At 47.1% G+C, this 12,952-nt stretch overlaps 1 protein-coding gene across 2 annotated transcripts in view; it reads right to left on the bottom strand.

Moving 5' to 3' along the window:
* Positions 1-12,952, bottom strand: part of Mras (muscle RAS oncogene homolog) — a 52,449-nt gene that overhangs the window by 27,188 nt on the left and 12,309 nt on the right. The window lies entirely within an intron of this gene.

Genomic DNA, 12,952 nt, shown 5'->3' with positions numbered 1-12,952 from the left:
AAGACACACAGGATGAGGGAGGGATCTCTTTCTTTTGAACTAGGGAAAAAATAATCATGGGCTTTCTTTCCTGAATTTGAGAGAAATATTCATGGGAACAAAAACTCCCAAAGGTCAATTAGAAAGTGAAACAAGGCAAAACAACGTGAACATGTCATGTGTGGTCCCACTGCTCAACATGAACACGTCATGTGTGGTCCCACTGCTCAACGAAGACAATCACCGTTCCAATGACCTGTTCACCACTATTCCCTCAACAGCAACTACATGCCAGGTCTGGTCTGATTCACATCATCCCACTGGTCTTCACTGGGCTCAGCTAAAAGCAGTGTGGAGAGAGTTCCTCTACAACTAGCCTCTGCCCCAGAGCTGCACACGTAAGCGGGTGTGTGTGTGTGTGTGTGTGTGTGTGTGTGTGCTCTGAGCGGAGCAGGGATAGAAGACACACACCTTTCACATCACTGCCTATCAACTATAACAATTCCAATATTATCAATCTGAATGCCCTGCTGAGAAAGACCTGAGGCTGTTAAGCCCGGAGGAGAGAGGGGCTGTGCAAATTCAGCACGCCTGTGCTCTGGGAGGCCCTTTCCAACCCAAATCTGCCATCCTGTCCTTCCATCTCCTTGTACTTTATCATGATGAAGTCATGCCAGCATTAAAGGGAATCTGTCCATCCATTTAAGCTGGGACAAAGACGGAAGAAGCGGGTATTGTAATGGTTCTCAGCAGGAGCGGTTCTCTCCCCCACCAGGATCTCTGCGATGCTGGGATGTTTCAGGGTATCACCAAGGAGGCAGAGGCAGGGAAGCTGCTTCACACTCTAGGAAGCACAAGCCAGCCTTCCCCAGCAAAGACCTGTGGGGGCTGAGAAGCTCCCCACTAAGGCAGAGGAAAGAGCTGGAAATGGGGGCCCAGGGTTCTGAAGAATGATAGGACCTTCCCAGGCTAAGACTGATCGGGACGAGGTGACAGAGAGCAGAATGACATTGGGAAATGATGTCACAGAGTGCCCAGAAAGAGAGGCAAATGGGGGTCATGGAAGGTGCACTCAGAAAACCAGGAAGGAACCCAATGGAGTGCTATCCGTCAGCAGCCAGCTGTGGGCTGGCAGTCAATGTCACACACCGGTGAGGGAAGGACACTTTGTAAGTGCCAGAGGTGGTGGCTGGCTCCAAGGAATAGATTTTCCAGACACAACAGTTGCACACATGACCTCCCAGCGACTGTGACAACATGCACAAGACGGGCACAAGCCCAGGCCAGGCCAAAGCCCAGTGCGGACCAAATTCCACCACTAGCGAGTCGCCACTGGCCACTGGCTGCAAGGAGGAGAGTCAGCTTTCTGGTTAGTTAGCCACACACTGGGGCAGACTCCATGCCCGAAAGTAGCTGGGTAACACTACTAGACTAGACAGAAGAAAAGGAGGCGATGCTCAAAGTTGGGTGGGTAGGGAGGTGAGGGTAGGGAGGGTAAATGTGGGAGGAAATAGGAGAGGCGGTGAATGCTGAATATGATCAAGATGCATTGCATAAAAATATTCTGAAAAGAACAATTAGGGCTGCTAACAGGGACAAAAGCAGCCCACTGAAGATCCTGGCAGGGAAAAGCAAGCCGCAGGGCTCGCAGGCCACTTCGAAGCAGCATAAAAAACAATCCTGGGGGAGCAGACGCTTGCTGCTATCTCTGTACTGATGAAAACACCCCAGTGCTGCACTGGGGAAGAGAAAGGCTCAAGGGGTAGCTGGTAAAGAGGGTAGGGGATAGCATAACCCAGAGGACAAGGGCTTGGGGTTCCTGCCGCTACCACTGTGTCCCTCCCACCCCCACCCCAAAGCATAGTTTTCTTCTATACCAGACTAGCAGCCAGTTTGAGAGGTATTTATAATTATTTTTGACTCTACAAGATCTTCGACGCTAGGCTGAGACACAAAGCGTGTTAACAAAAATGTGGGCTGTGTGGCCATGTTGATTTGCATGTGGCTGAAGGCCAGTGCTGTTGCTGGAGCCTCCCCAGTCACTGAAACCTGATGTTGACATTTCGGACTCCCCCAAAGTGTGGGGGAAGTACAAGCTTTTCTGCAGGCAGGAAGAATATAAATCTGTCAAAGCTGGGCTGAAAACAGGCTTTCAGAAATGGATCAAAATTAAAAAGGGGCATGCCCTCTAAAGAGTTAAAACACTCGGTCAGGTGAGACTTTATTGCAAGGAAAAAGTCTAATTGGGGAGCGTCACAAAAATGTTAGGAATGGGGAGATGGAGGTGTGAATAATCCAAATGTTGGGGGGGGGGAAGGGGGGAACAGATACACGTAGCAACCAGTTAACTGGCTGGGTGTGGTGGTACACACCTTTAATCCCCAAACTGGGGAGGCAAAGGCAGTAGGATCACAAGTTCAAGCAAATGTGGGATACATAGCAAAACCTTCTTGCATATGCATGCATGCATACATACATACATAGAAACAAAACCAAAACAGGATGCTTAACAAACCTAGAAAAAGATTTGTACTATATATGGAAAAACACCAGACCTCTGAACAGCAAAGGTATAGGGCCACTATTACAGGGAGGCATGCATACATGACTGTCCTGGCCCAGAAGTGGAACCCAAAACAGCAAGGTTTGGAAGGTGGCTATTCCAAAACCAGACTGCAGGGCTCTTCGATTTCCTGTGTCTGTTTTCCATCTTTCTCTCTATGTGTCTCTCTCTGTTTCTCTCTCTCTCACACATACACATCTGCTCATGAATACAGTCAACATTCTTAGCCATGAATTCTATATTGACAGATTCAAACCAACTATGAGTTGTAAATTATTGAAAATTTGGCAATCTTATCAAAAGCAATCTACAGATTCAAATGCAATGCCCATCAAAAATCCCAGCAAAATTTTTCACAGATCTTGAAAGAACGGTACTTCATATGGAAAAGCAAAAAACCCAGCATAGCCCAAACAATCCTGTACAATAAAAAAACTTCTGGAGGCATCACAATCCCTGACTTCAAACTCTACTACAGAGCTACAGTACTGAAAACAACCTGGTATTGGCATAAGAACAGACAGGAGGACCAATGGAACCAAATCGAAGACCCAGATATTAATCCACACACCTTCAAACACCTGATATTTGACAAAGAAGCAAAAAAAAAATTAAATGGAAAAAAATTTAAGAATATTTAACGAATGGTGCTGGCATAACTGGATATCAACATGTAGAAAAATGAAAACAGACCCATATCTAACACCATACACAAAACTCAAGTCCAAATGGATCAAAGACCTCAACATAAAGCCAGCCACACTGAACCTCATAGAAAAGAAAGTGGGAAGTACACTTGAATGCATGGCATAGAAGACTACTTCCTAAATATAACCCAAGCAGCACAGACCCTGAGAGAAACAATTAATAAATGGGACCTCCTGAAACTGAAAAGCTTCTGTAAAGCAAAGGACATGGTCAACAAGACAAAATAACAGCCTACAGAATGGGAAAAATCTTCCTCAACCCCAAATCAGACAGAGGTCTGATCTCCAAAATATACAAAGAACTCAAGAAATTGGTTATCAAAAAACAAATAATCCAATTAAAAAAATGGAGTACAGACCTAAACAGAAAACTCTCAACAGAGGAATCTAAAATGGCTGAAAGACACTTAAGGAAATGTTCAACATCCTTAGTCATCAGAAAATGCAAATCAAAACAACTCTGAGATTCCATCTTACACCTGTAAGAATGGCCAAGATCAAAAATACTGATACAACTTATGTTGGAGAGGTTGTGGGGTAAAGGGAACACTTCTGCATTGCTAGAGGGAATGCAAGCTGGTACAGCCCCTTTGGATGTCAGTATGGTTATTTCTCAGAAAATTAGGAAACAATCTTCCTCAACACCCAGCAATACCACTTTTAGGTATATATCCAAAGAATGCTCAATTGTGCCACAAGGACATGTGCTCAACTATGTTCATAGCAGCACTGTCATAGCCAGAACCTAGAAACAACCTAAATGCCCCTTGACCGAAGAATGGATAAGGAAAATGTGGTACATTTACACAATGGAGTACTACACAGCAGAAAAGAATAACAACAGCTTGAATTTTACAGGAACATTTTGGATGGAGCTAGAAAACATCATTTTGAGTGAGGTAACCAAGACACAGAAAGACAACTATCACATGTACGCACTCATAAGTAGGTTTTAAACATAAGCAAAGAAAACCAGCCCGCAAATCACAATCCCAGAGAACTTAGACAACAATGAGGACCCTAAGAGGGACTTACATAGATCTAATCTACACGGGAAGTGGAAAAAGACATGATCTCCTGATTAAATTACAAGCATAGAAACCTTGGGGGAGGGTTAAAGGAGAGGGGAGCAGAGAAAAAATGTAGAGCTCAAAAAAATCAATAAAGAAATAAAAATAATAATTGAAAATTTTTTTGGGGGGAGGAGTCTTGACGATCTAAACCAGTCACCCAGATCTTTGTTGGTGAGAACAATGGAGAATCAGGTGCCTGTGTAGCTCCTAAGGATGGGCTGAAGGCCTTAGGTGGAAAGATCACAGGTTTTAACACAATTAGTTAGCAAAAACAGTCTTTCACCAGCCTCACCTGAAGCTGGCAGGCTCTGTCGATGGTAACTTGAGAACATCCTGGGAAGACTGGCAGCCCCTCAACCAAAACCAACCATCCTTCACCATGAAAAAGATCAGCAGGAAACAAGACTCCTCTCTGGCTTCTGACCACACCTGTCTGGAAGGGAAAGGCGCATCCCTTCCAGTCCTCTAGACTGCTTGGCCAGCCTGGCTGATACTGACATCAGCGAGACGAGGCCTTGAGAAGCTGCTGCCCCTGACCTCCCCGCTCAGCCTTGAGACCTACACTGGGAATATAATCTGCTGTACTCTTCTTCTAGCCTTCTCCCAGTCCCAGATGCTGGGTCACAATATAGATATTAAATCTTATCATTCTTTTATAATTTACGTATGCTATATTAATAAAACATTTTTGTATGTGAAAAGATCATTTGGGGCTGGCTCTGAAGCTTGGTTGGTGGACTGTCTGCTTAGCTGCACTAACCCTCTGACCCCCAGAAGCTGGAGGCCGTGAGCATGCCTGTAATTCCAGCACTGGGGAGGTGGGAGCAGGAAGATCAGAAGTTCAAGGTCATCCTTAGCTACGTAGTAAACTAGAAGCTAGCTTAACATGAGACCCTGACTCTAATTTTTTTCTCCTGACATGTATGGGCTATTTTTTTTCTCACCATTATTCCTTAAACAGTATGATATCGCTTTTTATGCAGTATATCTATCGTATTGGGCGTGTATAATGCAGAGGTGATTTAAAGTGTATGGGGAGGTGCTATGGCATTTTATGTGAAGGACTTGAGAATCTACAAATCTGGGTATCAGTCAGGGTCTTGAAACCCTGTATGCCCCCCACCCACACCAAGGGATGACTGTAATAGACTTGTATAGTGTAACAATTTGAGAGTGTTAAAATCTCCCTCACAAAATAAAACGTGCAGGCTCCCTGAAAATATTGTCTTTCATTTAAGCTCTTTGGGGTGGAGCTGGATGTGGCTCCAGCACCAGAACCAACAATGCAGATGAGCTACAGCTTCAGTCGCCTAAGCTACCACATACAGGGGCCACAGGAGAGTGGACCACAAGACCACAGGACTGCAGGAACGGGGGCAGACAGGAAGGACAGACACCCTCTTCTCTGCTTCTCCGGTTAGCAGAGCCTGGTGCCTCTGTCCTCTCTCTCCCCAATGGCCAATGACGCTGGCCAGAGCTCAGGTGCTTGCTGGTAAGAGACTTTTCCACCCTCCCCTGGAAGCCATGTAAGCGAGCAGCAGCAGGCAGATGGGAAAGGGCGAGGAAATAAACCATTTCTGTTGATTGTGTTCTTCAAAAGACCACAAGGTAAGACCCACACTAGCAACAGAGGACCCAAACTTGCCCTTTGAGTCAGAGTTCAGACCACCCACAGCAGAATCACCTGCCGGACTTGCTATAAACAGCTTCCCCTTGCTGAGGCAGCTGGCAGGAAGTGGTCAGTGGAGGTCTCCCTTCTTTTTATAGAGCTCTGACCGACCTCGGGCGTCGAAGAGTTCCAGGCCACAGGGAACCGCAGCAGGCCAGGGTTCCCTTTCTCTTGGACTTCGCTTCTTCCTAGGACTCAGTGGAAGAGGCTCACTCTCACTGTGTCAGGCTAAAAAAGCCTCTTCATCTGTCCGCAGCTGATGGGTCAAGTTCAAACTCCTACACTGAGCATTTAATGACAACCTCTCATCAGTAGCCCGCAGTAACCGCCCTAGCCACCTGTGCAGCAGCGGTACTCTAGTCCCCGCAGCTAGCCTTTGCTCTCCCGGTGTGCCCTACCATCATGAAATGTCCACTGTTCACAGAATGGCGGTGTGCAGAGGGGGCCAGTCCAGGCCCAGGAATCACTTCTCAGGGGAGACACAGCCTCCACCTTGTGCTTTGAGCTCCATGGTCCACATGCAGAGGCCACCATCACACTTGGAATCTTCTAAACATTTGTCATGTACCCCAGGGCATGGGATGCCTCTGTTGCCCTCTGTCCTCACAAAGCCTAGAATGGAACAGGCTGAATGCACCAGGGTTTAAGCACTGGCATTCCCAAAAACGTTATACAACCCGCCAACCACGGGGCTGGTCTAAGTACACACAGGACTCATGGAAACCCTCTCAGCCAGGCATTGGGACTGTGTCCAAGGGGTGAGATGAACCCCACAGATAGGACTCTTTTGGAATAAATGTGAACCAGAACAAACTGGATCCAGAGAGCCCTCAATGCAGAAGTGGTTTTGACTGCCTGTCTTCTCCCGAGGGGCATGTTTTTCCCTCAGGGGGAAAATGGATCAAATGTCTTTGCCATGAAGATGACAGGGCATATGCCACACTACTACAAAGTAAGATGGTCTTGTATGGCACAGGAAAGATTCTTAAATGCCACTCAAAGGCTAAACTAACAGTCACCACAAGGTACAATCACTGTTGCCACATAGCCATGGAGCAAACTACTTATATTTATATCCTTCTTCTAGTAAAAGTTATTGTTGAATGTTTGTTTTTCACTTTGGGGGATAACAGGTGGCCCCTTGAAGGTAAGAAGGTAGCTGGTTTCTTGTCACATTTTGCCATTCATTTTCTGTTGGGTTTCTGTCCACTGACCAGTTGTATAACCTTGGGTAGCCTCGGGATCTTCTCTAAGCATGAAATAAAAACGGCATTAAATATGATAAGCTCAGAAAAGGCACCCAGATATTTCCTCTCTCCCCTTTTTACTATGTTCCCAGAAGCAAAAGCATACCCATCTCAGTTCTGTGACTCCCAGCCATGGCCTCTTCCCTCATTTAAAGTCTCCCTGCCACCTCATCTCCATCACAGCCAGATGCTGCAGGCCTATGTGGGAAGGTCGCCCATCGTTTGGGGCATTGTTTCCATGGGAAAGGCTCTGAGGTTCCAGCTCCCTCCACATAGGAACCCACTTTTGGAACAGCAGCCGTTTGGCAGGGAAGGCAGCTGAGCTGGTTTCCATGGTAACCACTGCTCTCCCCCCCCCCAGAACCCCGCCCAGCCCACAGGCTACACCAGCAGTCTAACCCATTACTTGCTCTGGAAACTCCCTCCTAAACAGCAATGCTGCTTTTTTTTTTTTTAATGATTTTATAACATCAGGCATCTTTAAGCTGAGAAGTAAGCTTTTTCTTTGGTTGTTTTTTTCCCTCTCTACCCCTCTTTTTCCATAACATGAAATTATTTCCTGAATTCCAGAACCACCTCCCCAAGCAGATTACAAGCACCATGAGGGTGACAGCCATATCTTCTCCATCACCTCCCAGGGCTGCAGGGGTCTTTCTGTCCTGCCCCCACTTAGCCCTTCTACCCTCTCTGCCTGCTCTTGTGCCAAGAAGGGACACAATGCCCCTTCTTCTGCAAGAAGAAGCAGGTGTTTGGGTGCTAAGCCTAGCATAACCTTGTCTATCAGTAAGCTTCAAAATATGATGGGTACAGGGGGCTGCAGAGATGGCTCAGCAGAAGACCCAGGTTCAATCCCCCACATCTACATGGCTGCTTACAACTCTCTGTAACTCTGTCTAGTTCCAGGAGATCTGATACCCTCTTTTGTTTTCCCCAGGCACTTGCTACATGTGTGGTACACAGACAACAGTACAGGAAAAACACACACATAAAATTAAAACAAATAAATCAAATGTGGTGCGTATATCTGAGAAAATCCAGGGACAAGACGACACTAAGCTCAGTGGCTGTCAGTATGGCAGCCGAGGGTGTCAGGAGCAGTCTTGATTCTTCAGCCAGGCAGGTGAGGAAGTCCCACAATGAGGCTTCTTAATCTTTTAGACCCTCCATTTCCCCAGTTTAAAAATAAAGAACAAGAGCCCAGTGGAAATAACATGGAAGATGCCTGAGCAATGACAGGGGAATTAACTGACCCTGACTTTTCTTCCCACATACTAGGTCCCAGTGTCTTAGTTCAATTCCTGGCCCGTGCGTGGACCTGACTTGAGGGACTCTCACTCCACACAGGGGTGATGGAGGATGCTTGGGACATCAGTCTTCTTCCCTCTTCCCAGATCCTACAGAGTCCAGAGCGTTTTTTTTTTTCCCCAGAAGAACAGCCCAAACCACTATGAGAGCTGGTCATGTGAAAGAAACGGTGCTGGCAGCACACACTGCCAAGGGGTCCAAGGAGAGGTCCCTGGCCACCCACCGACCTCACCTAGCACGACTCTCAAAGCAATGTCATATAGTCCTGGTTGAAACCAGTGGTGCCCAGAGTGGTAACAGCTGCCATTCCTTAGTGGATCTTTGCTGTGGAGTGAACAGATGCCAAAGGTAGTGCTTAAAACTGCCATGCCTTATGGTCCCTGACCTTGAATTCATTTGCAGCATCTCACAACCTCATCTGCTACTGTGGTTCTCTTCTCTGGGCATTGTCCGTCCTGTGGCAAGCTTCCCTGACACGAGGCTACAGATTGTTAAGAGGCCAAAGCAAGGGTACAAGCACCCCAAGGCCGCTGCCAGCTTCAGTGAAGATCTGGTCCTCACCGTTCTTTCGCCTCTCTATTTTGATAGTAATTATTCTAAAGACTCCTCCTGAGCCCAGCAGTCAGGCTAGGAGAGGAGGGTGTGCTCATCATTAAGGGCGCTCTTCTAAGAGTGCATTCACGTGGAGCTGAATCCGTCCTGGGAAGCTAACCTCATCTCTGTGATGTCTGGGTGTGCCCAGCACTGGGGGGGATGAGGACACATTGGGGGTAGCGGCCCAACCCATGTAAAGGAAATGGCTCTGCATTCCAGGAGCTGCCCTTCCCTTCTGCACAATTCCCAGAAATGGGATGCTTCCCCCAGCTGCTGACCTACCAGTAATGCAGGACCCACCAGGAGTCTGGGCCCTTGGCATCCCTCCCTAAGCCTTTCCCCTTCTTCTCGGTATGACATCTGTGCCAACTCAGCCAGCACTGTCCCTGGACCGCTCCCCGCCTCTAAGCAGCCACCTCTGCACCCAGCGACCTCCATCCATTCTTACCGTTGACCCACCAGCCAGCTACATATGTAAGTGCTCACCACAGAGGACTTTAAGCCCAAGTCCATATGACCAATGTGTGGCTGAGTGTTGCTCCTTCACAGAGCCACGACAGATGTCACTGACTGATGGTGGGCTCCTTCCTTCCTCTTGGAGTCCTTTTCTACCTAGTGCTGCTGACAGGCAGAAACAAGGTGACTGACATACATAGACAGCGTACTTGGCATCCCAGATCTAGCTCACTACCGTTCTTGTTCTCCCCAAGCACGTCATGAAGTGTTTTTTCTTTTCTTAGTGGAGGGCCCTTACTTGATCATCTTTGGATGATTCTGTCATTGTCTTATGTTATCTCCTCTTCTCTGCCAGTCTCTTCCACCATCAAGAGAACCAGAAAGACCACACTAGGAGCAAGCAAGGAGAGAGCCCTAGTACCCTTATTCACCCTGGAGCTAAGGTTTCTTGGGTCCGACTCACCAGTATAAAGAACCTTCCGGACAGGGGATGGGCACCCATCTACCATCTAGCCCTGAGTCTCTGAGAGGTGTGCAGAAACTTCTGGCTACAGTCATGACAGCCATGAGGGTGTTCACAGCCAACATTTAACACAAACAATGTGTCAAAACTGTCAGGAGATTCTGCCATTCAAATAACTCATTCAGTTCTCAAGTACTGATTTGATGAACCCAGTTTTATAGCTCCAGAAACACAGAGCAGTGAAATGGCTCAGTGGGGAAAAGCATGCACTGCCTAGACTGAAGACCTGAGTTCAATCCCTGAGACCTACATGGTAAGAGAGAGAGAGAGAGAGAGAGAGAGAGAGAGAGAGAGAGAGAGAGCGCTGACTGTCACAAGCTGTCCTCTGACCTCTGCACACACTCGATGGTGCATGCACACAAACGTACACGAGTTACACAAATTAACAGGCAAAAGAAATCTAAAAACAACTGAGAAGCAGAGAAGTTAAAATCACTCTCCCAAGGTCTCCCAGCAGAAAGGAGTACTGTGACCCCAGAGCCACCTTCAGCCACCACTCTGGGTATCCTCCGGTGGCTGGCAGGAGGATGGACATGTATGTGCAAAGCCAGGCCAGGGCAGAGAGAGCAGAGGCAGGTGTGCTGGTGAGAACACAGCTGTGGGTAGGGAGGTGGTATCAGGGTCAGACACCATCAGGTCAAATTACTGGCCAAAGGCAGGCCAGAGCAGGGTAAATGCAAGGACCTATGGATACACACGCATGAGCGCGCGCATGCACACACACACAACTTCCCCACCCCAGACCGGGATAAAGCCTGCTACACAGATCTGAACCAGAAAAGAAGTGGGATAATCTAGACAGCTCTGAAGCTCTCATATCCATCTATATTCAGAGTTGCTGCTTCCAGCTGGGCCTGAGGCTGGCCCCTTACCTGGAACTCCAGACCAAGGAACTGGCCTATAGGATTAAAAGTCTGTAACCTTGAGCTGTCACTCACCCTCTGGAAAAGTGGCAACAGCAGCAGCGCTTGGCCTCACGATACTGGAGGCACTGCTTTTTGTTCACTTGTTTGACCCAGCGTCTGACACAGAGGAACTCCCTCGTAAGCACCAGGTCATCACCATCATCAACATCCTTCAGAAACCCATCCAAGTCTCTCCTCCTGCAGGAAGAACCTCTACTCCTTCCAGGCCCTTCCAGGGCCCAGGGATGGTCTGCAAACCACCAGGTCAACGGGACAGCTCAATAGAACTCACTACTCACTGCTGGAAGGTTCTCATGGGAGTCTTTTGGACTGGTTTCGCTGCAGACTCTGTGCTGGAAGAATCTGCCATGATCTGTACAGCAGTTCCCTAGGACATTAAGCCCCCAAGTGCTCACTCACAGACTGACCAGGGGCCATGCCTTCTCTCGCATGTCTCCAAGAGTTCTGGAAATAGTTGCTCTCACTTCAGAGCACACGAAGACAGCACATTGTTCGTGGGTTCAGCGTTCACCAGTACCTCCCTCAAGATCTTAAATACCAGTGTTCTCTACCAAATACCAAGGCCTCTCTGGGTATCTTGTGCTTTGGAGATTAAGCATATCATGAGGAAGATTAAAAACTGACAAGTGCTGTAGGATAATGTTCTTGTACACTGTAAAGATTTGTCACTCATATTGGTTTAATAAAACACTGATTGGCCAGTAGCCAGGCAGGAAGTATAGACAGGGTGACCAGATGAGGAGAATTCTGGGAAGAGGAAAGGCAGAGACAGAGTCACAAGCCAGATACAGAGGAAGCAAGATGAGGATGCCTTACTGAGAAAAGGTACCAAGCCACATGGCTAACCATAGATAAGAATTATGGGTTAAGTTGTAAGAGATAGTTAATAATAATCATGAGCAATAGGCCAAACAGTTTATAATTAATATAAGCCTCTGTGTGTTTCTTTGGGAATGAATGGCTGTGGGACTAGGCGGGACAGAAACTTCCAACTACAGACAAGCCATAGGACATAATAAATGGCCAAATTATACCTGAGTCCAGAGAAGAGTGGACTGGGTGAGGAACCAGTACAGACAACCTCTTAGGATTCACATCAGTTCACAGTCTGTGCACTGATGCTATAATGTAAGATGTTGTTGTGTGTGTTTTTTTTACTCTTTGTTTTTTGGGGGGCCCACCACCCAGCTCCCAAATAATCACATGGAAATTTATTCTTACTTATAAATGTCAAGCCTTAGCATGGCTTATTTCTAGCCAGCTTTTCTTAATTTAAATTATCCCCTCTACCTTTTGCCTCTGGGCTTTTACCTTTCTCTATTTCTATATATCTTTTTTTTCCTTCTTATTTGGTGTCTGGCTGTGTGGCTGGTCCCTCACTTCCTCCTCTTCTTCTACTTCTTGCTCCTCTCTTCTCTCTTCCTATTTATTCTATCTGCATGCCAGCCTCACCTACCCTTTCTCCTGCCTTGCTATTGGTCATTCAGCCCTTTATTAGACCAATCAGGTGTTTTAGGCAAGCAAAGTAATACAACTTCAGAGTGTTAAACAAAAGCAACATAAAAGAATGCAACACATCTTTGCATCATTTAACAAAAATTCCACAGCATAAATGAACGTAACACATCTTAAATATTCCACAACATAACAGTAAGAGTCTGGGAATAGGGGCATTTTAGTCAGGCAGGGGGGTCTAGGGAAGCCTTCCTAGTAAAGGCAATGCCAGAACAGAGTCTTTTAAACCACACAGTTATTAGCCAGGTATACAATGAAGACAGGCACGTCCCAGGTGAACAACAGAAGCTGCAAAGCTGTGGCTACAGTGTGCTCCCAGTTTGGGCTCCCTTCTCCAGCACGGTCCTCCAATTCTTCAGCACTGCTACTCCTAAGCTGTCCTGGAGCACAAAGAC

This window comes from Microtus oregoni, unplaced genomic scaffold (genome assembly GCF_018167655.1).
Source record: "Microtus oregoni isolate MIOR12 unplaced genomic scaffold, Mior012 000028F_ref0000031, whole genome shotgun sequence".
Classification (NCBI taxonomy): domain Eukaryota; kingdom Metazoa; phylum Chordata; class Mammalia; order Rodentia; family Cricetidae; genus Microtus; species Microtus oregoni.
This window is presented reverse-complemented; position numbering and strand designations above follow the sequence as displayed.